The sequence below is a fragment of the Hylobates moloch genome, unplaced genomic scaffold, assembly GCF_009828535.3.
Source record: "Hylobates moloch isolate HMO894 unplaced genomic scaffold, HMol_V3 SCAFFOLD_3, whole genome shotgun sequence".
NCBI lineage: Eukaryota > Metazoa > Chordata > Mammalia > Primates > Hylobatidae > Hylobates > Hylobates moloch.
This window is the reverse complement of record NW_026652278.1, coordinates 106,941,800-106,969,010: the sequence shown is the minus strand read 5'-3', so window position 1 is coordinate 106,969,010 and position 27,211 is coordinate 106,941,800.

Here is a 27,211-nt window from a genome sequence, read left to right as displayed (position 1 = left end):
TGGGTTGACTCTGTCCCATCTGAACAGTTGTCATCTGCCAGGAGAATATCATGTCTCAGATGATGACTCCCTCAGAAAAATTCCAGGAGTGAGAGAATTCATGGAGCTGGGTTAAATCCAGTATAGCCCCCACTGGATTTAACCCAGTACACACAATAAAAAGTGTGTATTGACAGAGCCACAGAAATTTTGGGTTTGTTTGTTGTCATGACAAAAGCCAGTTAATAAACAGGGAAACACAATAGTTTAAAGTATGGTCAAATTTAGAAGTTACTGGATTAGGAATCAGTGGCAATGGAAAATTCCTAAGATTAAATGCTCCTTTTTGAATTAATTTTGCTTTCAGATACCATAACTGTAAATTTATTTCTCTTGACAAAAAAATACCTTGTTGCAAAAGAAGAGGGGCCTATTCTACAGGGACCTTGTTGTAGTAAAACAGAGTGTGTGGAGATACATATATATATATCTCCATGTATCCATGTATATATAGATCTATCTATCTATCTACAGAGATAGATAAACCTATATCTATATATCACTTTTTATATAATATATGAACATCTTCAGAGAATTACCTGGGTTCCGTGTTATAATAGTTCTTGTTAATCATAATCAGTTTTTGATATAAGAAAAATTGAATATAGAATTCAGAAGTGATTAAAATTAGTATGAACTACTTCAAAACAATGCTAAAATTTCTGTGAACTAAAGTCTAAGATTGCTGGGTATGTTCGAATAAGGCAAAGTTGTTTTTTGTTTATTTGCTGTTGTTCTCAGATAAGAGGAGGATAGTTACTTTATATCCAAATCCTTACAAAATCTTACTTATTGCTGATCATCTCTCAGTTTATTTAATTTTGACTAACCAAACCAATTGTTTTTCAGTGAAGACACATTAGCCTAAAAATCTGTCAATACTAGTATCAAGTGAGTGATTGACTGAGATCGACTGAATTGGTGAGAAAGAAAAAAAACCCTAAAACTATAATACAGATTTATTTATTCCCGTCATGAACATGACTTCACAATGGCAAGTGCTGGGTTATAAACCAGTTTAAAATTTATTTAAAAAGCAATGCAGCAAATGGTCAGGTTGAGGAGATAGTGGATGTATATTCATAGGAAAATATAAAAATAAATGAGCTAATGTTTTGTGAATGTATACACTCAGGATAAATTTTCCAGTGAAAACACTGTATACAGACCCAGAAAGTGCTTTATCTCAAAAAAGTGTGGAGCAGTAAGAAAATAATGTGCTCTGGACAAAGCCATTAGATTCAACAGGCAGCTCTGTTAATGATGAAGACTGCTTTAGAAAATACATATAGAAAGCTTAAATAAAATAGTTCAAGGAATGTGAAAAAGTATATTTTTATAGTAGTAAAGTAATTACATAATAATATGTGATTATAAATATGTTAACTTATTTGATAAAGTAAATATTAAAAGTTGATATTGTTGAAGTTAATTAAGATGGAGACCATGCCTGAAAAAAATCCCTGAGCTGACAAACCCAATTAGACCTCATAAGTTTCCTCAGCCTTGCTCGATTTGCAAACATAAGTGAAACAACTTGAGGTGTTTCTTGTAAATGCCCATATTAACGAGAAACAGAACTTAATCTTAATCAGAAGCAGCCAATTAACATATTATAATTAGCAACTTTCTAAGAAAAGAGATCAAATAAGGCAACTGTATAACTGTAATCAATCAAAAGTCTTATTTTCTTTTACCTCAATGATAGTATGGTAAAAGCTTCCCTGTTGCATTTCCTTGGTGGAGCTCTCAGATCACTTCTGGTTTGGAGCCGCCCAGTTAATGAATCATTGTTAGCTGCAATAAATTTTTAAAAATTGTATTGTGTTTCAGTTTACCTTTTAAATAGTATTTACAATTATATATACAAAATTAGATGTTAATATGGTAAAGTTAGTGAAAAAAACTTCTTTCTGGATCTTTTCCTTGGGAAAATAAAAGATGACTATGTTTTAGGTTAACTCAGCAGGAATGCATGGTACCTAACTCCATTCTGAACCATATTCCTTTAATATTTACCACCTTCTATTAATTAATCCCTCACCTATTTTCCACCAAAGATTAGTTCACTCACTTAAAAATTAACAAGTCTAGAACGTAATTTACAAGAGGAGATGTCTCCTAACTTCAGAAGCCTAAAGGCTTGATAAAAGGAGTTCTTCTTTAATGATTTTAACATGCATGATGATTTTCCTTTTGATTAATAAAGAAAAAGCTAGAATTTAAGAGCCAAAGAGTAAGCTATCACATCAGGCTCTGGCCAATCCTATGCTAATTAGGAAATTGCAGAGCCAATTAAGCAAGCGGATGATTAGACTGCTGTCATTGGTCAAAGAAAGCAGCTAAATTGGTTTCTTTCGACTACCACATTTTAAACTGAACCTTCATTAAAACCACAAAGGGACATTTCTTTGAAAATGATTTAAAAAAAAAAGGATTTAAAAAACTAGATCTCTTTAGGGGATACTTTCTCCCCAAAAAATTTTAAAGTTCTGAATGTATAGGTTGCCTTTCACTAATAAGACATACAAATAGAAAATACTTTCCCATTGACCAATGAGTAGTTTAATATGAACCCATGCAGGTTATTCCTTCTGGAATAATGCCTAATAGCGCTGTCAAAGTTACACTGGTGTCTTAATCCATTTTATGTTGCTATAACAGAACACTTGAAGCTGGGTTATTTATAAAGAATAGAGGCCAGGAGTGGTGGCTCACGCCTGTAATCCCAGCACTTTGGGAGGCCTAGGCGGGTGGATCACGAGGTCAGGAGTTCAAGACCAGCCTGGCTGAGATGGTGAAACCTTGTCTCTACTAAAAATACAAAAATTAGCCAGACATGGTGATGGGTGCCTGTAATCCCAGCCACTCTGGAGGCTGAGGCAGAGAATTGCTTGAACTCAGGAGGAGGAGGTTGCAGTGAGCCGAGATTGCGCCACTGCACTCCAGCCTGGGCGACAGAGCGAGACTCTTATCTCAAAAAAAAAAAAAAAAATTGAAATTTATTGCTTATAGTTCTAAAGGCTGGAAAGTCCAAGGTCGAGGGGTCTTCATCTGGCTAGGGCCTTCATCATCTCGTGATGTGGCATCATCTCATGGTAGAATGCAGAAGAGCAAGAAGGTGTGTGTGTGTGTGTGTGTGTGTGTGTGTGTGTGTGTGTGTTTATGTATGTGTGTGTGTGAGAGACAGAGAGAGAGGAATGGTGCTGAACTCATTTTTTAAAAAATCAGGAACCCACTCCCAACATAACAAACTCATTCCCTTAATAATTGCATTAATCTATTCATGAAGGCAGAGTCCTCATTACTTAATCACCTCTTAAAGGTCCCACATCTCACTCAACATTGTTTCATTGGGGATTAAGTTTCCAACACATGAACTTTGTAGGACACATTCAAACTTTAGACCCATGACCTCTCCAGTAAAAAGTAATCAGGCATAAAATAATCCAGATTCCCTTGGGACCTACCTGCAAAATTTAACTCTGAACACTTCAGATAAGTTTAGTCCAGTATTTTATTTTAAAGGATGAATTTTTTGAAGCACTCTTTTGGGATACAATTTTAATCCAAAAACTTTTCTAAAAGTTGAGTATGTTTGTAAGTTTGTTTGGCTCCCACTCTCACCTCTGATTTTTTTCTCTTGAGCAGCTAATTAAAATCCCAGAAAAGTCATCCCCCAGCCAATGGATACGACATACATGCCTGACTAGGGTGCCCTAGAGCTTCGCTGTTTAAAATGTGGTCTATGATCAAGAGTTGCTGACTAGAAATGCAGACTCTTAAGCCACACTTCTGACATTCTGTATCAGAATATGTACTTTTATCTTAATAAAAATAGGATGGATTTATTTCAACATCTTTGATTATCAGAGAAATGCAAATCAAAACCACAATGAGCTATTACTTCAACCCAGTTATTCGGCTACTATGAAAAAAGACAAGAAAATAACAAATGCTGGTGAGGGTGTGGAGAAAGGAGAACTCCTACACACTGTTGATGGAGGTGTAAAGGAGTACAGCCATTATGGACAACAGTATAAAGGTTCCTCAAAACATTTAAAATGGAGCTACCACATTATCCAACAATTTTACTACTGGGTATATAGCCAATGGAAATGGAATTAGTATGTCAAAGAGATATCTGCATTTTCATGTTTATTGCACCGCTATTCACAATCCGAATATATGGAATCAACCTAAGTGTTTATCAACAGATGAATGTGTTAAATAAATGTGGTACACGATGGGATACTATTCAGCCATAAAAAGAACAAAATCTTGTCATTTACAAAAACATGGCAGACCTAGAGGACATTACGTTAAGTGAAATAAGGCAAACACAGAAGGACAAATACTGCATGATCTCATTCATATGTGGAATCTAAAACACTTGATGTCATAGAAGTAGAGAGTAGAATAGTGGTTACCAGAGACTGGGGAGAGTGCAAGGTGAAGGTATGGAAATAAATTAGTTAAAACAAAATTACAGTTAGATAGAAGGAATAAGTTCTGGTGTTCTATTGCACAGTAGAGTGATAATAATAAAAAAGTAATGTATTGTATACTTTAAAATAGCTAAAAGAGATGACTTTGAGTGTTCTCACAACAAAGAAATGACAAGAGGCTGAGGTGACAGATATGCTTACTACCCTGAAACAATGTATATATATGTTTACATATATATATAAACATACACATATATATAAACATCACAGTGTACCCCATAAGTCATAAAATTATTACATGCCAATTAAAAACAAAATAAAACTTATCTGACAAACAGAAATGCCCCGTTGGTTCTTCACTTTAACGTTTGAGAAATAGTCCTCTTGATTTTGTTTTTTTGTTGTTAATCTTTAATGCAGTGGTTCTAGCCCTACTTGCAAATTATAATTACCTTGAGAAACTTCTGAAATTTCTGGTCCTGATGCCTAGGGCATACACCTGATTACATCAGAATTATTGGAGGTGAGTCCAGCCATCACCGTATTTTTAAAGTTCCCAGGTGATTACAATGTGCCACCAAGTATCAATCAGAATCACTTGATGAGCTTGTGAAAACACAGATTTGGGCCCTCAATGTCCAGTTTCTAATGTATTAGGTAATGGTTGGGTTATAATATGTTATATTTTTAACAACTTCCAAATTGCTGCTGCTCTAATGACCATGCTGTGAGAACCACCAATTTAGAGGGTGTGATTTGAGGGTGAAATTTTTAAAAATTATTGTCCAGGAAAAAATGTTACTCTATTTCCAGCTAACACCTTGATATCACCTTATAAAAATTAATGAATTTAGTATTTATATCTTTACTCTGAAACCTACGTCTCTACTATGCTTCAGAAATCCAGTCATAGAGCTATACCATAGATTTTTCAGCACCCAGAACAGTTCCATTTTTAAAAAGTCACGTTCTACTGGATAACTACACCTGAACACTACTTAAGAACTCTTGCCAATGTGTTCCTCCTGCTAGTTTTGTATCTCACTAAATGACATCACCATTTACCCAAGCTATCTAATCTATCATGTCCCACAGTTATCTATGATTCTTTTTTCTCTTATGTACGGTATTTCAATAAGTTGTACTGATCATTTCTCTGAAACCCTCTTAATTATGTTTCCTCTTCTCCTTATTAACAGAGCAATCAGCTCAGTCTGTCTCCTTTTAGATTATCCTCATCTCCTTACCCCGTCCTTACCCAGTCAGGCATTGGCTGAACTGCTAAAATACAAACTGCTTGTCACCCGCAAATCTTGTCCTCATGCTTAAAAAATGTCAGTATTTTTTTATGACCCATAAAATAAAGTCCAAAAGTAATATGACATTCAGAATAATTCCACAATCTGAATCCTAAGTCTACTTTTTCTATCTATTCCCCACAAATGTTCTTCATAAACCTGCTGAATTTTCAAACCACTAAATTTCTCATTGTTCCATGAAGATGCTATTTTCATTCCTTTGTACATATATAAGCAACAAAAATATATACATGTTATATATACATATTATATATAATATATAGAACTAGAAAACCCTTTATTGTTACTCTTCTTTCAAAATTCAACTCATCTTCAAGACTCAGATCTCACATTCTTTTAATGCAAAGTCTTCCTCAATACTCTCCAGAAGAATTAACAACTCAATGCCTTTCACGTGTTTTGTTGTTTTGAGACAGGCTTTTGCTCTGTCACCCAGGCTGGAGTGCAGCGGCACGATCATGGCTCATTGCAGCCTCGACCTCACCCAAGCGATTCTCCCGCCTCAGCCTTCCAAGTAGCTGGGACCATAGGCGTACACCACCACACCTGACTAAATTTTTATTTTTGTAGATATGAGGTCTCCCTACGGAGCCTAGGCTGGCCTAAACTCCTGGGCTCAAGCAATCCTCTGGCATTGGCCTCCCAAATTGCTGGGATTACAGGCATGAGCCACTGCACCATGCCCCAGGTTACTGTTTAACATTATCCTAATGTTAGTTTTACATCAATATGTCTTGCCTCACTCATCATAGTATCCTCCAGAGCATTTAGCAGTATCTGGCACTCAATGAAACTGTTGAATTGGTTATTACGTGTGATAGAATCATCATCAAATCTTAATTCTCTATCACTCAAGATTTTTACTATGCCCCTTTTCAAACATGTATGCCAGAAAGCAGAATCAGGAAAACTTATTTGTGTGATGTAGGTGGGAAATTATTTTTTTCCACTAGAGTTCATATGGGTTAAGAAATTCTGATAACATCACTATAGGTTACCTCAGTATTTTTATAAGATAATAAATTCTAAGCCACCAATCGGGATTCCGAATCCATATTTTTGTCCTTCTATTATGATAAAAGAGTTGTGGAAGAAAATAATAAAAAATGTTTTCTCATTAGGCAACAGCCATATTCTTGTAAGTATTCAAAATAATAAAAACAATAATCTGGCTTTAATCAATTTCAAATACTGCTCTTTAAAATACATTTTCACATCAACCTTGAAATTAAGAGAGAAAATTTTTCTGTTTTTCCTGTTGAGCAAATGAGGACAAAGAGAAACTAAATACAGTTGACCCTTGAATAATCTGGAGATTAGGAACAACGACTCCTTGGGCAATTGAAAATTCACATTTAACTTGGGTCTTACTTTGTCACTCAGGCTGGAGTGCAGTGGCGTGATCATATCTCAATGCAGCCTCGAACTCCCTCAAGTGATCCTCCTGTCTGTAGCCTCTGAGCCAGGACTACAGGCCACCACACCTAGCTAATTTTTATTTTCACATTTCTGGTAGAGATGGGGATCTTACTATGTTGCCCAGGCTGGTTTAGAACTCTTGGCCTCAAGCAATCCTCCTGCCCTTGGCCACCCCAATTGCTGAGATGACAGATGTTAGCCACCAGCTCCACATATAATTTTTGATTGCACCACACCTTAAATATTAATAGTTTATTGTTGACTGGAAGCCTTACCAATAACATAAGCAGAAGATTAACACCAATTTTATATGTTATGTGTAGTGTATTATATACTGTATTCTTCTTACGCTAAAATAAGCTAGAGAAAAGAAAATGTTATAAGAAAACCACAAGGAAGAAAAAATATATTTATTAAGTGGAAGTCGATCATCATGAAAATCTTCATCCTTGTTTCTTCAGATTGAGTAGACAGAGAAGGAGGAGGAGGAGGAGGAAGGAGAGGGGTTGGGTTGGTCTTGCTGTCTCAGGGGTACTAGAGGCAGAAGAAAATCTGTGTATAAGTGGCCCCAAGCAGTTCAAACCCATGTTGTTCAAAGGCTAACTGTAGTTTCCATCTCAGATAATTAGGGACAGGATTAAGATACAGATAGTAGTCTGTTTCTTAATAAACCAGAAGACTTTAGAGTCAATAGCTGTTTTCCATTTCAATGATATGTCTAGTCTAGAGCAGGATGAGAGAGCGATAAATGAGATGATAGGTTTGTGATGCTGGTGAAGTCCAGAACTGGAGGACCCAACTACAAAATTAAACTAAAATCACCTTGATAAAAATATATTAAACTACCAAAGGTGCCCCCAACGAAACAGTACTTAGTAATTTATAACAATAAACAATAATAATTATTAATATAATAGTAATCAATATAACAATAGTTTAATCATTTAATTATTTAGGGAGGTGTTTAATAATTACTAAATAGTAGTTTATTAGTCAAATACATCTCCAGAAAAATAAGTGAATCTTTCTTCTCAAAAGGTTCACTTTGATACTATTACATAATTGAATGTCAGCGTAAGCCAGAGTAAGGAAAAAGACAACATCTTAGTTCTGGAGTCACTTAGCTGATATTGTAATATAATCACATAAATTAAGTTGATGCAGAAACAATGAAATTAACCAGAAGTTAAATGAAAGATAAGAATATAATTTAGAGCACCTTTTCACAAATATTTAAAAATATATAAGTAGCTTCTTAGTTTATTATCTTTCCCTGATTTACTAAAAAATATTAAATGTAATAATGAAACTTCTACTTGATGATACAGGTCATTACTTTACATCATTTGTGGAGTATAATATGGAAAAATCTCTTCTCCTCCTAACCCCATCCTTCATTTAACGTTTGTTAAATGTTAAATGTAAGGTGTATCTTGCTTTTTCACCAAATTGTACCAGACATCTATGTTGTTCTAATTGTTCCTATTCGTTTTTCTTGTATGATGTGTCACTTTTTATTGTTGTCTGACCATTTGTTTCTTTGTTGTCCCATAGCTCTTTATCATTCTCCATTGATCTGAGGGTTTCAGATGATCACAGACAACCAAGCTTTAGAGCTACCAGAACAGATGTCTAGTGCAGAGACTTGCTTTTTGTTTTCACTTGAGAAACTAGTGGCAGGAGCAACCCAGTAAAATAATGGGGTCCATCCCAAGACAGCAAAGGTAGAATCACAAAGAAAATCTGATTTGGGGCATGAAAAGCCAGCCTAGATTTTTCTGAATGTTTTGGTCTTTGGGAAATCGATGTGACCTTATAGGTTATTTGCACCTGAGAGTTCCCCTATTTGGGGAGGGAAAGCAAGATTTGGAGCCTGACATCAACCTCAAGGTTAGAGATGAAAGACTGAAATAGGACACCTTCTCTAGAAAGGATTTATGAGGATTGTATTCCAGATGAAAACAGGCTAGCAACTCGAAGCAGTCCATGCAGGATTTTTCCGAAGTTTTTCCTCTTTTTCTTGAACTTTAGCATTTAGTCTTTGGTTTTCTGATCATCTCCCACACTATTATTTCAGCCTGAAATTTCTCTAATTATCATGAAACCTTCACTGACTCCATAACCCTTTGTTTTTGGGTGGTGGCATAGGAAATTATGGAAGAGAGAAGTGAGACTTTCCCTCTATGACAATTGCAACACGATAACGAAACAACAGTGGCATTGGGATTCTGGGGTAATCACAGAGTGAGTGGCAGCCCCAGGCAGCAATGAGAGCTGCAGAGAGAAGAGGCAGTGCAGAGAAGTACCTGCCACTTGGTTTAACTGAGCAAAATAAAACACAACTTTTTTTTTTTAACCTAACTGCACAGAAAGATGAGCCTTAGTAGAAGTGATGAGTTACAATTCAAATTAAAATAAATAGATGTTATCTACTATTTTATTAATTATATTTATTGTGATTTTCTGAGTTGTTCATATCATTTCAGGAGTCCTAGGTTGCCATAAAGCTCTTGATTTTTTAGTGGTCACTTTAAGCACCAATATAGTCACCTAGTTTTGCCAAAGCTACATAAAAGACAAAGATTTGTGGTTCCCTGAAAAGTGTCTCCTGCCTGAGATTCACACAGTTACTAACCATATACACATGCATATACACACAAGGCCTTCAGAGTGAGAGAATGTGCAGCCTGTACTGTAAACCATTTTCCTATCTTTATAATATTCACATTTAGATACTCTGCTGGTCTAAGTTATCCTTGTCTATTAAAGATATACAGCATGTTCTTCCCAAGAAAATTGTAGTAATAAATATTTAAATGTCTAAGGTGTGCCACCATACATTAAGGGTACATTTTAAGATCATATTTCTCTCTGGGAGCTTTTAAAATCCATTAGGGAAGTACAGCTAGGGTACTATTAGTCATTAACTAGAATAAATCGAAGGACAATTTTGAAGTTGCAACACAAGTGTTAGTTATCTATGGGGAATCAGAAAACAGGGTAAGAGTTTGAAATCAATCAACCCCAAAGTTTTGGCATTTCTGAGTATGTATACTTCTGAACTCAATTTCAAAATAGAGTGTTGCTGTTTCTGTGTCTATAGTTCTGCTGTCTAAATACAGTAGCCACTATCTGTATGTGGCCATCTAACATACAATATGAAGACTATAGGTAATACAATTGTACTGTACATGGGACTTATGCTAAATGAGTAGGTTTTAGCTGCTCCTGCTACACCCACACACAAAAGGGTTACTGTGAGGTGAAGGACATGTTAATTTGCTTCACTACAGTAACTTTTACTATCTATATGTATTCTATAACATCATGTTATAGAATACACACAATACACACAATAAAAACTATTTTAAAAACATAAATTTAAATTTATTGCAAGTTTATTTCTCAATCAAGTTAGCCACAATTCAAGTGCTGAAGAGTTACACTTGGCTAGTGACTAACATATCGGACGGTGTAGATATAAAATATTTTCATCATCTCAGAAAGTTTCATCAAATTGTGTTGATGAATATTATGATTTTCCAGCTGGGCGCGGTTGCTCACGCCTGTAATCTCAGCACTTTGGGAGGCAAAGCTGGGTGGATCACTTGAGGTCAGGAGTTTGAGAACAGCCTGGCCAACAAGGTGAAGCTTCGTCTCTATTAAAAATACAAAAATTAGCCAAAAGTGGTGGGGCACACCTGTAGTCCAAGATACTTGGGAGACTGAGGCAGGAGAATTGCTTGAACCCGGGAGGCGGAGGTTGCTGTGAGCTGAGATCACACCACTATACTCCAGCCTGGGCAACAGAGGGAGACTCCATTAAAAAACAAACGAACAAAACAAAACTATGGTTTTCCTCTTCTCTTCTTTTTCCTCTATTGCTAAGGAACACAGTGAAATGTAAGCCATTATTGCAACATTTGGTAATGGCATATCCCAATATTTAGCTAGTATAGGGAAGGAAACAATTTCATTTCCTTTCCTATTAAGGTTCTTAGTTCAGACATTTTCCTGAAAATAAAAGTCAGATTAACAAAAGAAAAATAAGCATAAGCTTATCAACGTGTGCTGTTCTATCACACAGGAGAGGCCTCAGTTCAAAAGTATTTCTCTCTCAAAGCAGTGGCTCAGGGACCTTGGTTAAATTTAATAGTATTTTAACAAACAGCCATAAATCCTATGTAGTGACAAGACAGAAGTTTCAGTCTTTTAAATGGTAGGAAAATGTAGGGAGATAGTAAAATCCATTCCCAAGTTCCTCTGGTGTCTGCTGGTGCCTTCTCTGGGCTGATAAGCAAGTGCTGTCTCCAGTAAGCAAGGACTGATGTCCTGTCATCAGGCAGAGAGAGCTGAGGCAGAGTCTTGCCCTTTGTTTTCAGTCTTTTTAACATAACAATCTTCAATATTTTTTTCCTTTACTAACCAAAATGAAAGATAATTTCGTGACACAACTGCATGCTTTTTGTTTTCATCATGTTTCTCCGACTTAAAATACAACGCATTCAATCTTAATTCAGTCCCCACGTGTACCTAAGTCATGACCATACCTGTGAGAAAAGGAAATCCAATTGCTTATTCTCTCCATGTGCTGGGATATTATTTCTTGGTGTTGCAGACTTTTAGGGAATGATAACTTACAATTTAGGAAGTAACACATAATGAAACAAAAGTGCATACCCCTCCCTTGCCAGGGGATAGGAGAGCACAGAGACCTGCATTTGCTCACAGAAGCCTCAAAATAGTTTCATAAATTAGAGATCCTTGCACTAAGTTCAGGCCTGCTTGGTGAATTCCCAATGGATATTAAATTTAAATACCTCCCAACTTCTCATCATGTGGCCATCAGGACAAACATAAGATCTCTGTTATTATTTCTTTTCTCTTTCCCAGGTAATTACACTTTAAAAATGTAATCAAGATTAGGACTTGCCTTCATTTGGGCAGAAATGTGGCTTAGTTAAATAGAAAATCTTACTTAGTACAATTATTTAAGACATGGTCTGGGTATCTGAAGACAATAAATCTAACTGATCTGAGGCAACATTATTAATATAATGGACACTGGACATAAAATGTTCTAGTTTGAGTGCCAACCTATTCCAGCCACAGGGGAGTTGAGATGTTTTTGAAGTCTCACAGTAAGCAAAATAACACCAACACTTTGCAGAATTTTAGAGAGTGGTTGAAAAAGATAAACATACTAGAGGTTTAGCTATGGAGTAGTTGTAACTTGGACCTTGTGTGCAACTAATCAGCAATTAGAAATTTAAGATTTCTGACAAGATTTGGAAACAGTGCCATGTGATAATCACTAAGTGGAATTATAGGCATGTATCAGAGGCAGTGGCCAAGCTATTGAATTTTATGGTAAACATGCATTCTTGATTTCCTGACTCAGTCCTCTGCTGCCGTATATGAATCTGTAATGGTCAGATCATGTTTCCTTAATAATTTTTGGAAGTTTAATTAACCAAGATACCATAACTTTAACGTCTCAAATAGAGGACATAGGACTATCATTGAAAAATAACCTTAAATACTGTGCATTTAATATTCAATATATGGTTTATAAGGCTTGTATGGATGAGTTACTTGTATGTGGTAACGAACATATAGGGAACCCATCCCTGCAACTCACAATTACTGCTGCTGCTGATAGGTAATGGGGGAGGAAAAAAAGAGATAGCTTCAGGAAGCGATCTCAGGTAAATTTGTGGCAGAAACTCTCTCTCTCAGAGCGTTCAACATGATCACATCACTTCATGATAATGCTCGAGATGCTGCTAAGTAAAGCTTCATTGGGAAAAAATAATAATACGAAAACTTAGAAGAAAAAAGGGCCAGTACAATCAACTAGTAAAAAATTACTTCAACTAGATAGTTCTGTACAAAGACCTTGACCATATCTCACTGTGGCAGCAATGGAATTGTTGGATATAAAGCGTGAGAAGTTAGTTGGATAACTATTTTTCAGCAGGAGCATTTTATTTATTCTGTAGTTCAGAACAGGTAGGTTCAGGAGCATCACTTAGAAGGAATTCACCAGGAGTTGCTGTAGGAATGCTTTGTGTATACAAAATCTGTTATTTAGCAGGCTTGGAGACACTTTAAGTAAGCTAAGGGAATCAAAGGATAGTAGGGAACAAATTGTCTTGTTCTATAAATGTCCCACATTTAAGCACCTTAATCATTTAGCCTCAAAAAAAAAGAAAGCATGACTTATTTATTGGGAGAAGAGCAGGCCAATTTCCAGGATTCCTCTTATATCATAATTTAAACATGTAAAAGTTGTAAATTAGAAAAACAAATTATTAACTCGAATATCCTTCTCTGGACAAATGTATCTTCATAATTACAACATTAACATATGTATAAAATTATTATTTTAATAATATTAAACATTGGCACAAAAATCAAAGACAACTAAATTGCCCACCTTTTGATATTCTATTGATGGAGCAGCAGTATTTGGATGAGTAATAAATGAAACATTCACAATTTATAAGTCATTTTATATTTACCCTATCAAATTTATTTCTTGTCTTACATATAGGAAGTCCCTACTCTGTAATAATCAAGATTTTGAGGCAACTTGTTGCCCCTGTGGTAGGCAGGATTCGAAGATGGCCCCCTAAGATTCTTAGCCCTTAGTGTACCTCGCACTCCTAGCTAATCGATACAATCCTACACTAGTTTAGGCATTGCTGTAAAGAAATTTTACAATGTAATAAGATTCCAAATCAGTTGATCTTAAAGTAAGAAAATTATTTTAAGGGAATGACTTAATCATAACATCACTTTAAGAAGCACAGAAGTTTCTCTGGCTGGTTGAAGAGGAAGTCCAAGACTCAAAGCATGAAAAGAATTCATGGCACCATTGCTGGCTTCAAAAAGGATGAGACCATATGAAAGGAATTCAGGCTATCTCTGGAGCTGAGCACAATCCCCAGGTCACATCCAACAAAGAAACAGGGACCTCAGTCCTACAAACACCACCAACAGAATGAACTTGGAAGCAGCTTTTCCTCCAGAGCATCCAGATGAGAACTCAGTCCACTCAACATCTTCAGCTTTGTGATATCCCAGGCATATTGTGCTGAACTTCTGACTTACAGAACTGTGAGTTAATAAATGAGTGTTGTTTCAAGCCACTATATAACACATTTTGTATTTTCTGATGTTACTCAGTTATTCATGAAAGTAGTCAGTTTTTTTCTTGTAAATTTGTTTGAGTTCTTTTTAGATTCTGGATATTAGCCCTTTGTCAGATGAGTAGATCGCAAAAATTTTCTCCCATTCTGTAGGCTGCCTGTTCACTCTGGTGGTAGTTTCTTTTGCTGTGCAGAAGCTCTTTAGTTTAATTAGATCTCATTTGTCAATTTTGGCTTTTGTTGCCATTGCTTTTGGTGTTTTAGACATGAAGTCCTTGCCCATGCCTATGTCCTGAATGGTATTGCCTAGTTTTCTTCTAGGGTTTTTATGGTTTTAGGTCTAACATTTAAGTCTTTAATCCATCTGGAATTACTTTTTGTATAAGGGGTAAGGAAGGGTTCCAGTTTCAGCTTTCAAGACACACACACACGTATGTTTATTGCGGCACTACTCACAATAGCAAAGACTTGGAACCAACCCAAATGTCCAACAACGATAGACTGGATTAAGAAAATGTGGCACATATACACCATGGAATACAATGCAGCCATAAAAAATGATGAGTTCATGTCCTTTGTAGGGACATGGATGAAGGTGGAAACCATCATTCTCAGCAAACTATCGCGAGGACAAAAAACCAAACACCGCATGTTCTCACTCATAGGTGGGAATTGAACAATGAGAACACTTGGACACAGGAAGGGGAACATCACACACGGGGGCCTGTTGTGGGGTGAGGGGAGGGGGGAGGGATAGCATTAAGAGATATACTAATGTTAAATGACGAGTTAATGGGTGCAGCACACCAACATGGCATATATATACATATGTAACAAACCTGCACGTTGTGCACGTGTACCCTAGAACTTAAAGTATAATAATACATATATATATAAAGAAAGTAGACAGGTGTTCCACATTTTTGCAATTGCAAATACATTTTGAACCATTTGTTGCAAATTAAAACAAGTGATTCAAAATTTATTTGCAATTTCAAAAATGTGGAACCAATCCAAATGCCCATCAATCAATGAGTTGATAAAGAAACTGTGGTATGTATACATGGTGGGATACTACTCAGTTATAAAAAGGAATGAATTAATGGCTTTCACAGCAACCTGGATGGAATCAGAGAGTATTACTCTAAGTGAAGTAACTAAAGAATGGAAAACCAAACATCATACGTTCCCACTCATAAGTGGGAAGTAAGCTATGAGGATGCAAAGGCATAAGAATGACATAGTGGACTTCGGGGACTCAAGGGGAAAGAGTGGAAAGGGGGTGAGGGATAAAAGACTACAAATTGGGTTCAGTGTATAGTGCTTGGATTATGGGTGCACCAGAATCTCACGAATCACTATTAAATAACTTACTCATGTAACCAAGTACCACCTGTTCCCCCAAAACCCATATTTTTTTTATAAGATTTTTAAATAAGAAAATTTTTACCAATTTTTTTTTTTTTTTTTTTTTTTTTTTTTGGTCTCTCGCCCGCCTCGGCCTCCCAAAGTGCTGGGATTACAAGCGTGAGCCACCACGCCTGGCCTTACATTCTTAATTTTTAAAGAATTTTTGTGACATATTTCAGCAGAAAAATTGTATAACATGTGAAGTATTTCCTTCTATATATATTCATTTACTATCCCTGTGTTTTTGTTTGAAAAGCATTTACTTACTTAATTTTTGTTAAAATTCAACTTCATTTTGAAGAGTAAGATTAAGTTTGGTTATTTTATTAAAAATACTTTCTTGGAGTATACCACTGGCAGCCAGTGGTCATCACAGGAAAAGTAAGCAAATTGAAACAACTTTTTTTTGTAAAATAAATGTTTTGATTTACCTTTAAGAATTTTGCCATGAAATGACTAGTAAACAAAGATTTTTCTGATCATCTACATTTTGTTGTGAAATATTATAGTATTTTACTCTTTAAGTAAATGAATCCGTAAGTCCTTTTAATTGGGCACATACAAAGTGTAATGTGTTCAAAAATGATAGAAGGAAATACACACAAAAAAGGACACACAATAAGGGAATATAAATGGTTTTTTCAAGAAATGATACTGGGTTTACTAAGCAGTCTTATAGAAAAAACAAAGCTGGACTATACAAAATAAAAATCCCAGGTAGATATAAATGTGAAATGAAAACCAGAAGGCTTTTTGATAATATATAGAGAGAATATCTTCACCATCATGAGGGTAGACAAAAATTTGTTAAACAGAGCATGTAAAACAATCACTAATCATAAAATAAGTTGTTAATTAAACATCTTTTTATTAAAACATACGAACAAGAAAACGAAAAAGGCAAGCCATCAAGTAGAAGAAGGTATTTGTAATACATTTGTCTGAATAAAAAGACTGACAAAGGATTTAGATCCAGAATATGTAAAGAATGATAACAAATCAATAAGAAAATAGATAATCCCTTCATAAATGAGCAAAATATTTTAAAAATGTTTCACAGAAAAGGATTTCGAAATGGCCAATAAATATGTGAAAAGATAATCAACCTCACTGGAAAATGCAAATTGAAACCACCAGTACATATTATAACATATTCACCAGAATGGCTAAAACAAGATAATAATAATAAATTTGGGGGAGTATGTGAATCAACTGGAACACTCATGAACTGCTGGTAGGAATGCAAATTAGAATAATCATTTTGGAAAACAGAACACGTATGTTCCCCAGAACCTAGTAATCCCACCCAAAATATATACTTAGCAGGAATATATACATATATTCATCAAAGATATGTATAAAAAATGTTGAGAATAGCATTATTTCTAAAACCTCCAAATTGGAAACAGTATAAATTTCTAGTAGTATTACAATAAACAAATAAATTGTGACATATTTCCACCATGGAATAATATATTGTCATTAAAATGAACAAAATACTTACATCGACTTGAAAGATGTCTCACAAGCATAATGTTGAGCAAAAGGAATTAGATATGAACGAGTTTGGACTATATGCTTCTATTTATATATATCAAGTTTAAAAACAGGCAAAACTAAGCTATGGTGACAGAAGTCAGAAGAGTGTTTACCTTTGTTGGGAGAAGAGAGACCCAGCAGTGGGAAGGCACCTGAGGAGGCTTCAGAGCTGCTGGTGAGATTCCTTTTATTCTGGGTGTGTTCACTTTGTACTAATCACCAAGCTCTATGCTTATGACTTGTGCCCTCTGAGTATATTTTAATAAAAATAATTTATTTTTTAATTTAGGTTTTTTTTTTTTTTTTTTTTTTTTGAGACAGAGTCTCGCTCTGTCGCCCAGGCTGGAGAGCAGTGGCGCAATCTCGGCTCACTGCAAGCTCCGCCTCCCGGGTTCACGCCATTCTCCTGCCTCAGCCTCTCCGAGTAGCTGGGACTACAGGCGCCCGCCACCACGCCCGGCTAATTTTTTTTTGTATTTTTAGTAGAGACAGGGTTTCACCATGTTAGCCAGGATGGTCTCGACCTCCTGACCTCGTGATCCGCCCGCCTCGGCCTCCCAAAGTGCTGGGATTACAAGCGTGAGCCATCGCGCCCAGCCTTAATTTAGTTTTTAAAACAACACCACTGGTAGCTCCCACTGTTCCCTCAATATCTCAAACACAATACATGCCAGAAAACCATCTGGACCAAATGAGGATTTCAGGTTCAACTGGGTATTAAATATCAAGTGGGCTTAATTCCTATCTTATATTAAATATATATATAAATAAAATGTATAAAGGTTTCCTCTTTTACTCCAGTGTATTGCATTTGTATTGCATTACACACTTGCTGGAAAGTGTATACCACATTTTGGAAACCACTGGTATGTATAAGGAACCTGTGGAATTAAGTATGCATACCACACTGGCCACTGTGGCTGATCTTCTCACAAAGTTTATTCCTCGATTCATGTTATTGCAAATGCTCCTCTCTTATCCCCCTCCCTCAGGGGTAATATATTGGATGCAGATGTCTCTATTTATTGACTCAGTCAATCACGCTTACTGAACAGTTTTATAATGTGAACATCTAAAATATTCTTTAGGTTGTTTATTATGTGTTGTGTTTTATTATAAATAAAGAACTATTAAATATTTGCATTTAATTAAATCTGTCTTTCTCCTCTACTCTAACTTTTTTTGAATAATTACTGATCTGCTCTGATGACTTGGAATTTAGGGTAATAACACAAGTACTGTAGTTCAGCTTTCATTATGAATTTTTAAGGTTTTTATGACTGACCTGGGACTCAGTCTCATTTGAAACTTCGCTTATAAGAATGACTATGTTCCAAGTTTCTAACTGACCTACAGATAAACCTTTTGGAACAAAATCAATTTGTAAATCAAGGATTTCTTTTATAATTAAATTGCAGAAACTTTAAATAACAATAATTTAAATTATCACAGAAATAGCATTCAGAAGTTAAGACAAAGTAATTAAGTCTTCAATCTGGGATGAAGTGACTGACAAAAAGTCAGAAATGGTAGATTAAAACTGACAATTTTTCCTAATCCAAAGGTAATATAAGGTCAATACTGAATTGTAAGTAAATCTTCATTATTATAGTTGGAGATTAGTTTTAGTATCTGAAATACCAAAATGAATGAAAAGCATCCTTTTTAAAGTAGAAGCTGGAGATTCAAGCTAGGCAGATAACATTCTTCCTTCTGAATGTTTTATTTTGTATAATTTCATAAAATTCCTTGACATTCAAAATCTTGCCAACTTCTTTACTGAAAATAGTTTAATGCAGTGGTTTAAAGCAAAGGTTTTGAAATAATACCTTTATTCAAATCTCAATTCCACTACTTGCCGGTGGTTAAATTTTGACAAATTCCTTAGCCTCTCTGGGTTTTTGTCTCCCTACCTTTAAAATGGAAATAAAGGTGTACTCTTCCAGTAGTCATTACCAGGACTAAATGAGAGCATCCATTTAGAGCACTTGGCACAGTACCTGGCATATATTGAGTTTTCCATAAGTATTGTTCTCTGTAGTGTGGGTTTAATGCTGTCGTTTACTTTTGTTTGTAACAAGGGACACTGAAAGGTTGACTTTGGATCATATGTTCTATTTAATGATATTTGAGTTGTTATATTCAACTGTAAAGACATAATAACACTCCATACAAACACAATGAAAATCATAATTTCCTTCACAAAATTGGAAGAAGTGAATGCTTTATTCAAGAAATAGAAGTTGCTGTAAAACCAGCTTACCTCTCAGTTTTTTCCTCCATGAAGAAGACATAGCTGACAAAAATGCATTCCAGAGAAATCAGCATTACCATTTTTTTCCAAAAAGGTATTACACATAGTTATGAAGCAATAGCTCACTGGGGAGGCATTGCTGTTGCTTCTTTTGTTTTTGTCACTCTTCTTTAAAGTATGTGGAGTATATCCCTTAAAATCTGCACTATTAATAAAAAATAAAGATAAAAAGGAAACTACCTGTGCTTGAGCCCAGCTTGTGGGTGGGAAGTGGGGGCAATAGAGGAGAAGACAAAGATGGGACATAGGGGTTTGTTCTGTAAATTTAAAAAAAAAAGCTGACAATTCATAGAGAACAAGTTCAGGTTTTCATACAGAGCCAAGAGTGATGGGTTTATCCTCAACAACACTGATTGTTTCCCAGAACTGGAGGGTTTACCTCGTCTTAATATCTCTATATATTTATTTCTCCCAGACCACTCGATTTTCTCTGCCAAATATTAATTCATTTCTCCATCCTTGTTCAAGACTCCTGGTCACTGAAACCACCCCGATAAAACACTGGGCTTCTATTCTTTTCTCCATGCTCCTTTTGCTTTCACTTTAATCTGCAGGAGAGTTCTTGCTCTCCTCTTATCATTACAAAACAAAATAACTCCATGGGTTGTTTGTTTTGAGTTTCAAAATTAAAAGATTTAGAGGCTACCAAGTTAAGGTAAACAGTAGAAAAGAACGGAAAAGAGAAGATGGGTGTTCACCTGGGATGACAGGATATGATACGTTCGGAGTGATTTTTTATCCTTATACAAGGCATGTGTGGGGTCAAAAGGTAGCATTTTCAAGTGTGTTAAGTTTTTTTCTCTTTTTACTGCATGCTGTTATTGAAGCAGAGACATTTGTTTCCAATATGCTTTTTAAATACATCATTGCAAGAAGAATAATGTCTCATGATCAGATTAACACACCATCATTCCTTTCTTGAAATAATTTCACAACCATTTCAAATGACTGGATCAGTTACTGAAGTATTGGAAAGATTTTTGAGTTCACCATTATACTTAACAGCGAAAGGTTTATTGTGGGCAGCGACAGAGGTAGGAAATGCCTGTTTTTTCTTCTGCTCCCCACTTCCTCTCCTTTTAGTTTTCCACTATCAAATTGTCATTTGGAAAAGATAGGCATTTCCCTCAATTTGAAGCCAACTCTTCAAATCCAGCCATTCTGGAAATAATTCAAGTGTTATTATTTACCAACTAGTGATGTTCCATGCATCACACTTCTATATGCAACAATCTTCAGATTATAATACATTGTGGGAATGCTTCCAAATGTTTACACATGGAAATGATTCTCTATCTTTCCTGATTCAACTACAAATACTATTTTCATCTAGAGTGATTTTAATGATGCTACTCAGTTAAGGCAGAGATCAAGACAGCACACTCAGAGTATATTATGAGTTAGCAAAAATGCCTCATTTTGTTTTGGGAGGTGGAACGAGATGACCAAATAGCTTTCATTGATCATCCTTCCTACAGGAACACCCAAATGAACAACTATCCACACCCAAAAAACACCTTTATGAGATGCAAAAATCAGGTGAGCACTTACAGTACAATATTTCAACCTCTTATCATTAAAAGAGGCCCTGAAAAGGATAGAAAAGACAGTTCTGATTTACCGATGCCACCCCTCCATTCCCCAGCATTGCCACATGACACGGAGAAAAAATCTGTATGCTTGGGAAAGGGAGAGCACAGAGACTGCAAGACTTTATTTTGAAATTCAGCGCTTCCTGTTACAGTGGAAAGCAACAGTGGGCAGAATTCAGCCAGTGCCTATGAATGAAGCATTTAGACCATCCATAGCCAGAGGAAAATTACTCATCTCAGTTGTTGGAACCTGAGATCTGGCAAGCCTTGCCACCATGGGCTAAAGGGCTCTGGAGTTCTAAATAAACTTAAAAGGGAATTGAAGGAACAAGGAATGCAATCCCTGGGCAAGTCCTGATGCTGTGCTAGACTGACAGCCTGTGGACTTGGGGAGCATGTGAATAAGTGAGGCACCAGCCTGGGTGGCCAAGGGAATCCTTGTGCCATCCCTACCCCAACCCCAAGCAGAGTAGCTCACAGCTCTGGGAGAGATTCCTTCCCTCCACTTGAGGAGAGAAGAGGGAAGAGTGAAGAGGACTTTGTGTTGCAACTTGGCCAACAGCTTAGCCACAGTACGATCGAGCAGAAGGCAGACACCTAAGGCCCAATTCCAGGCCCTCACTCCTGGACAACGCTTCTAGACACACCCTTGTCCAGGAGGGAACCTACTGACTTGAAAGGAATAAACCAGTCCTGGCAGAATTCATTACCTGCTGACTAAAGAGCCCTTGGGCCCTGAATAATTAGCAATGGTACCCAGGCAGTACTCACCCTGGGCCTTGGGTGAGAATCAGAGACATTCTGGCTTCAGGTGTAACCCATCAGATTCCCAGCTAGGAGGAGGGATTCTTTCTGCTTGAGAAAAGAAAAGGGAAAAGTAAAAGGGACTTTGTCTTCCAGCCCAGGTACCAGCTCAGCCACAGATGGGTAGAGCACCAAGTAGGATCCCAGGTCCCAGGCCTTGGGTTTTGGACAGCATTGCTGAACCTGCTCTGGATCAGAGGGAAGCCCACTGCCTTGAAGGAAGAGTGGCAGGCCTGGCAGTATTCACCACAAGCTGACTAAAGAGCCCTTGGGCTTGAATGAACATTGCGGTAGTCAGGTAGTACTCTCCATGGGACTGTGCTGGTGGTGGACACAGGGAGATACTCCTTTGCTTGGTAAAAAATGAGGGAAGAGTGAGAAGGACACAGTCTTGTGATTTGGATGTCAGCTAAGCCACAGTAAGTAGATGGGGCACCATGTAGATTTCTAAGGTTTCTGATTCATGGCCTTAGCTCCTGGATGGCATCTCTGGACCTGCTCAGACCTGAGGGAACTTGTCACCCTGAAGGGAAGGATGCAATCCTTGCTAGCTTCCCCTTTGCTGTTTGTAGAGCTCTAGGGCCTTGAGGGAACATAGACAGTAGCCAAGTAGTGGTTAGTGCAGGCCTTGGGCAAGACTAAGTGCTGTGCTGGCTTCAGGTCTGACCCAGCACAGTCCCAGTGGTGTTTGCCACAAGGGTGTTTGCATCTGTCTGGTAATTGGATAATTCTTCTGGATCTTATTTAAGATCACAAAGGTGGTACCTCTACAAGTCTGCAACAGCCACAGTGTTACTGGCCTTGGGGTGTCCCTTAAAGAAGATAAGCCTGCAGTGATCTAAAAGTTAGATCACAACACTCAAGTCCCTTTAAACAGCCAGAAAGCCTTCCTAAGAAGGACCAGTACAAATAAGCCCAGACTGCGAAACTACAATAAACGCCCAATTCTTCAATGCCCAGACACTGAAAAACAAGCATCAAGACCATCCAGGAAAACTTGACCTTGCCAAATGAAATAAGAAACCAGGGACCAATCCTTTCAGACAGATAATTCAAAATAGCTGTTTTCGTTTTTGTTTTGAGATAGAGTTTTGCTCTTGTTGCCCAGGCTGTAGTGCAATGGCGCTATCCTGGCTCACTGCAACCTCCGCCTCCCAGGTTCAAGTGATTCTCCTGCCTCAGCCCCTCAGGTAGCTAGGATTACAGGCGTCTGCCACCACACCCAGATAATTTTGTATTTTTAGTAGAGATGGGGTTTCTCCATGATGGTCAGGCTGGTCTCGAACTCCTGACCTCAGGTTATTTGCCCACCTCGGCCTCCCAAAGTGCTGGGATTATAGGTGTAAGCTACTACGCCCAGTCTAAAATAGCTGTGTTGAGGAAACTTAGATAAATTCAAGATAACACAGAGAAGAAATTCAGAATCCTATCAGATATATTTAACCAAGAAATTTAAAAAATTAGTAGTAATCAACCAGAAATTTTGGAGTTGAAAAATGCAATTGACATGCTGAAGAATGCATCAGAGTCTCTTAATTATAGATTTGGTAAAACAATCATTAGGTTTGAATACAGGCTATTTAAAAAATACACAGAAGAGACAAAAGAAAAAAAGAATAAAGAAGAATGAAGCATGCACGCATACGAGATTTAGAAAATAGCCTCAAAAAGCCAAACCTGAAAGTTATTGGAGGAGATTGAGAAAGAGTCTAGGGTATAAAGTTTATAGAAAAAGATAATAACACAGAACTCCCCAAACCTAGAGGAAGAGATCAATATTTAAGTACAAGGAGGTTATAGGACACCAGGAAGATTTAATACACACAAGACTACTTCAACATATTTAATAATTAAACTCTTAAAGGTTAAGGATAAAGAAAGTATCCTAAAAGCAGCAATCGAAAAGGCATAAATAACACACAATGGAGCTTTAATACATCTGGCCACAGAATTCTCAGTGGAAACCTTACATTCCAGGAGAGAGTAGAATGCCACATTTAAAGTGCTGAAGGAAAAAAAGTTTTTATCCTAGAATAGTGTATTTGGAGAAAATATTCTTCAAACATGAATGAGAAAAAATGTCTTTCCCAGACAAACAAAAGCTGTGGGATTTCATCATTGCAAGACCTGCCTTACAAAACGTGCTAAAGGGAGTACCTCAATCTGAAAGAAAATAACATTAATGAGCAACACAGCATCATCTAAAGGTATAAAACTCACTGGTAATAGTAAGTACACCAAAACCCATAGAATATTGTAACACTGTAATTGTGGTATGTAAACTACTCATGTCTTGAATAGAAAGACTAACAGATAAAACAATAAAAAATAATAGCTACAACAACTTTTCAAGACATAGAAAGTACAATACAACAAATAGAAACAACAAAAAGTTAAAAAGCGGGGGAAGGAATTAAAGTGTAGAGTTTTCATTAGTTTTCTCTTTGTTAATGTATGCAATCAGTGTTGTCAGCAGTTTTAAATAATAGGTTATAAGACATGATTTGAAAGCCTTATGGTAACCTCTAATCAAAAAACACACAAGAGATACAAAAAAATAAAAAGCAAGAAATCAAAACTTACAACCAGAGAAAATCACCTTTGCAAAAAAGAAGACAGGGAGGAAGTAAAGAAGGAAGAGAAGACCACCAAACAACCTTCCAAAAATAGCAAAATGGCAGGAGTAAGTTCTTACTTATCATTAATACCATTGAATATAAATAAACTAAACTCTTCAATCAAAAGACATAGGGTGACTGAATTTATTGAAAAAAAAATAAAAACAAGACTCAACAATCTGTTTCCAACAAGAAACACACTTCATTTATAAAGACACAGATAGACAAAAAGTAAAAAAAAATGGAAAAAGATATTCCATGTCAATGGAAACCAAACAAAGAGCAGGAGTAGCTATACTTATATCCGACAAAATAGATCTCAAGAAAAAAGCTACAAAAAGAGACAAATTTCATTATATAATAATAAAGAAGGCAACTCAGCAGGAGTATATAACAATTGTAATATATATGCACTCAACACTGGAGTATCCAGATATATAAAGTAAATATTATTAGAGCTAAAGGGAAAGATAGGCCCCAGTACAATAACAGCATCCCGCTTATAATACAACACCCCACTTTCAACATTGGACAGATCTTCCAGACAGAGAATCAACAAAGAAACATCAAACTTAATCTGCACTTTAGATCAAATGGATCTAATATGTAATTACATCCAAAGGCTGCAGAATACACAATCTTGTCATCATAACACATAGATCATTCTCAAGGCTAGAGCATATGTTAGGCCACAAAACAAGTCTTAGGAAAATTTAAAAACTGAAATTATATTAAGTACCTCCTCTGACTACAATGGAGTAAGACCATGAATCAATAACAAAAGGAATTTTGGAAACTATACAAACACATAGAAATTAAACAATTGATATGGTTTGGCTGTGTCTCCATTCAAATCTCAACTTGAATTGTATTTTCCAGAATTCTCATGTGTTGTGGGAGGCACCCAGGGGGAGGTAACTGAATCATAGGGGCTGGTCTTTTCCATGCTATTCTCATGATAGCGAATAAGTCTCATGAGATCTCATAGATTTATCAGTGGTTTCTGCTTTTGCTTCTTCCACATTTTTCTCTTGCTACTGTCATGTAAGAAGTGCCTTTCACCTCCCGCCATGATTCTGAGGCCTCTCCAGCCATGTGGAACAGTTAAGTGCAATTAAGCCTCTTTTTCTTCCCAGCCTCAGTTATGTCTTTATCAGCAGCATGAAAACAAACTAATACAGTAAATTGGTACCAGTAGATTGGGTTGTTGCTGAAAAGATACCCCCAAATGTGGAAATGACTTTGGAACTGGGTAACAGGCAGAGGTTGGAACAGTTTGGATGGCTTAAAAGAGGAAAATGTGGGAAAGCTTGGAACTTCCTAGAGCCTTGTTGAACGGCTTTGCCTGAAATGCTGATAGCAATGTAGAAAATAAGGTCCAGGCTGATGTGATCTCAGATGGAGATGAGGAACTTGCTGGCAACTGGAGCAATGGTGACTCTCGTTATATTTTAGCAAAGAGACTGGAGGCATTTTGCTCCTGCCCTAGAGATTTGTGAAACTTTGAACTTGAGAAAGATTATTTAGGGTATCTGGTGGAATAAATTTCTAAGCAGCAAAGCATTCAAGAGGTAATTTGGGTGCAGTTAAAGGCATTCTGTTTTATAAGAAAAGCAGAGCGTAAAAGTTTGGAAAATTTGTAGCCTGACTGTGATGGAAAAGAAAAACCCATTTTCTGAGGAGAAATTCAAGCTGGCTGCAGAAATTTGCATAAGTAGCAAGATACCTAATGTTAATCCCCAAGACCATGGGGAAAATGTCTCCAGGCCATGTCAGAGACATTCATGGCAGCCCCTTCCATCACAGGCCCAGAACCCAGGAGGAAAAAGTGGTGCTGTGTACTGGGCCCCAGGTCCGTGCAGCCTAGGGACTTGGTGCCCTGTGTCCCAGCCACTCCAGCCATGGCTGTAAGTGGCCAACACAGAACTTGGGCTGTGTCTTACTTAAGATAGAAGCCCAAACTTTGGAAGCTTCCATGTAGTGTTAAGCCTGCGGTGCACAGAAGTCAAGAATTGAGGTTTGGGAACCTCTGCCTAGATTTCAGAAGATGTATTGAAATGCCTGGATGCCCAGGCAAAAGTTTGCTGTAAAGGCAGGGCCCTCATGGAGAACCTCTGCTAGGGAACTGCAGAAGGGAAATGTGGGGTTGGAGCCCCCACACAGAGTCCCTACTGGGGCACTGCCTAGTGGAGCTTTGAGAATCAGACTACTGTCCTCCAGACCCCAGAATGATAGATCCACTGTCAGCTTGTACCACGTGTCTGGAAAAGCCACAGACACTCAACACCAGCCTGTGAAAGCAGCTAGGAGGGAGGCTATAGCCTGCAAAGGCATAGGGGTGGAGCTGCCCAAGACCATGGGAACCCACCTGTTGCATCAGTGTGACCTGGATATGAGACCTGAAGTCAAAGGAGATCATTTTGGAACTTTAAAATTTGACAGCCCTGCTGGATTTTGGACTTGCATGGGTCCTGTAACTCCTTTGTTTTGGCCAATTTCTCCCATTTTCAATGGCTGTATTTACCCAATTCCTATACCCTCATTGTATCTAGGAA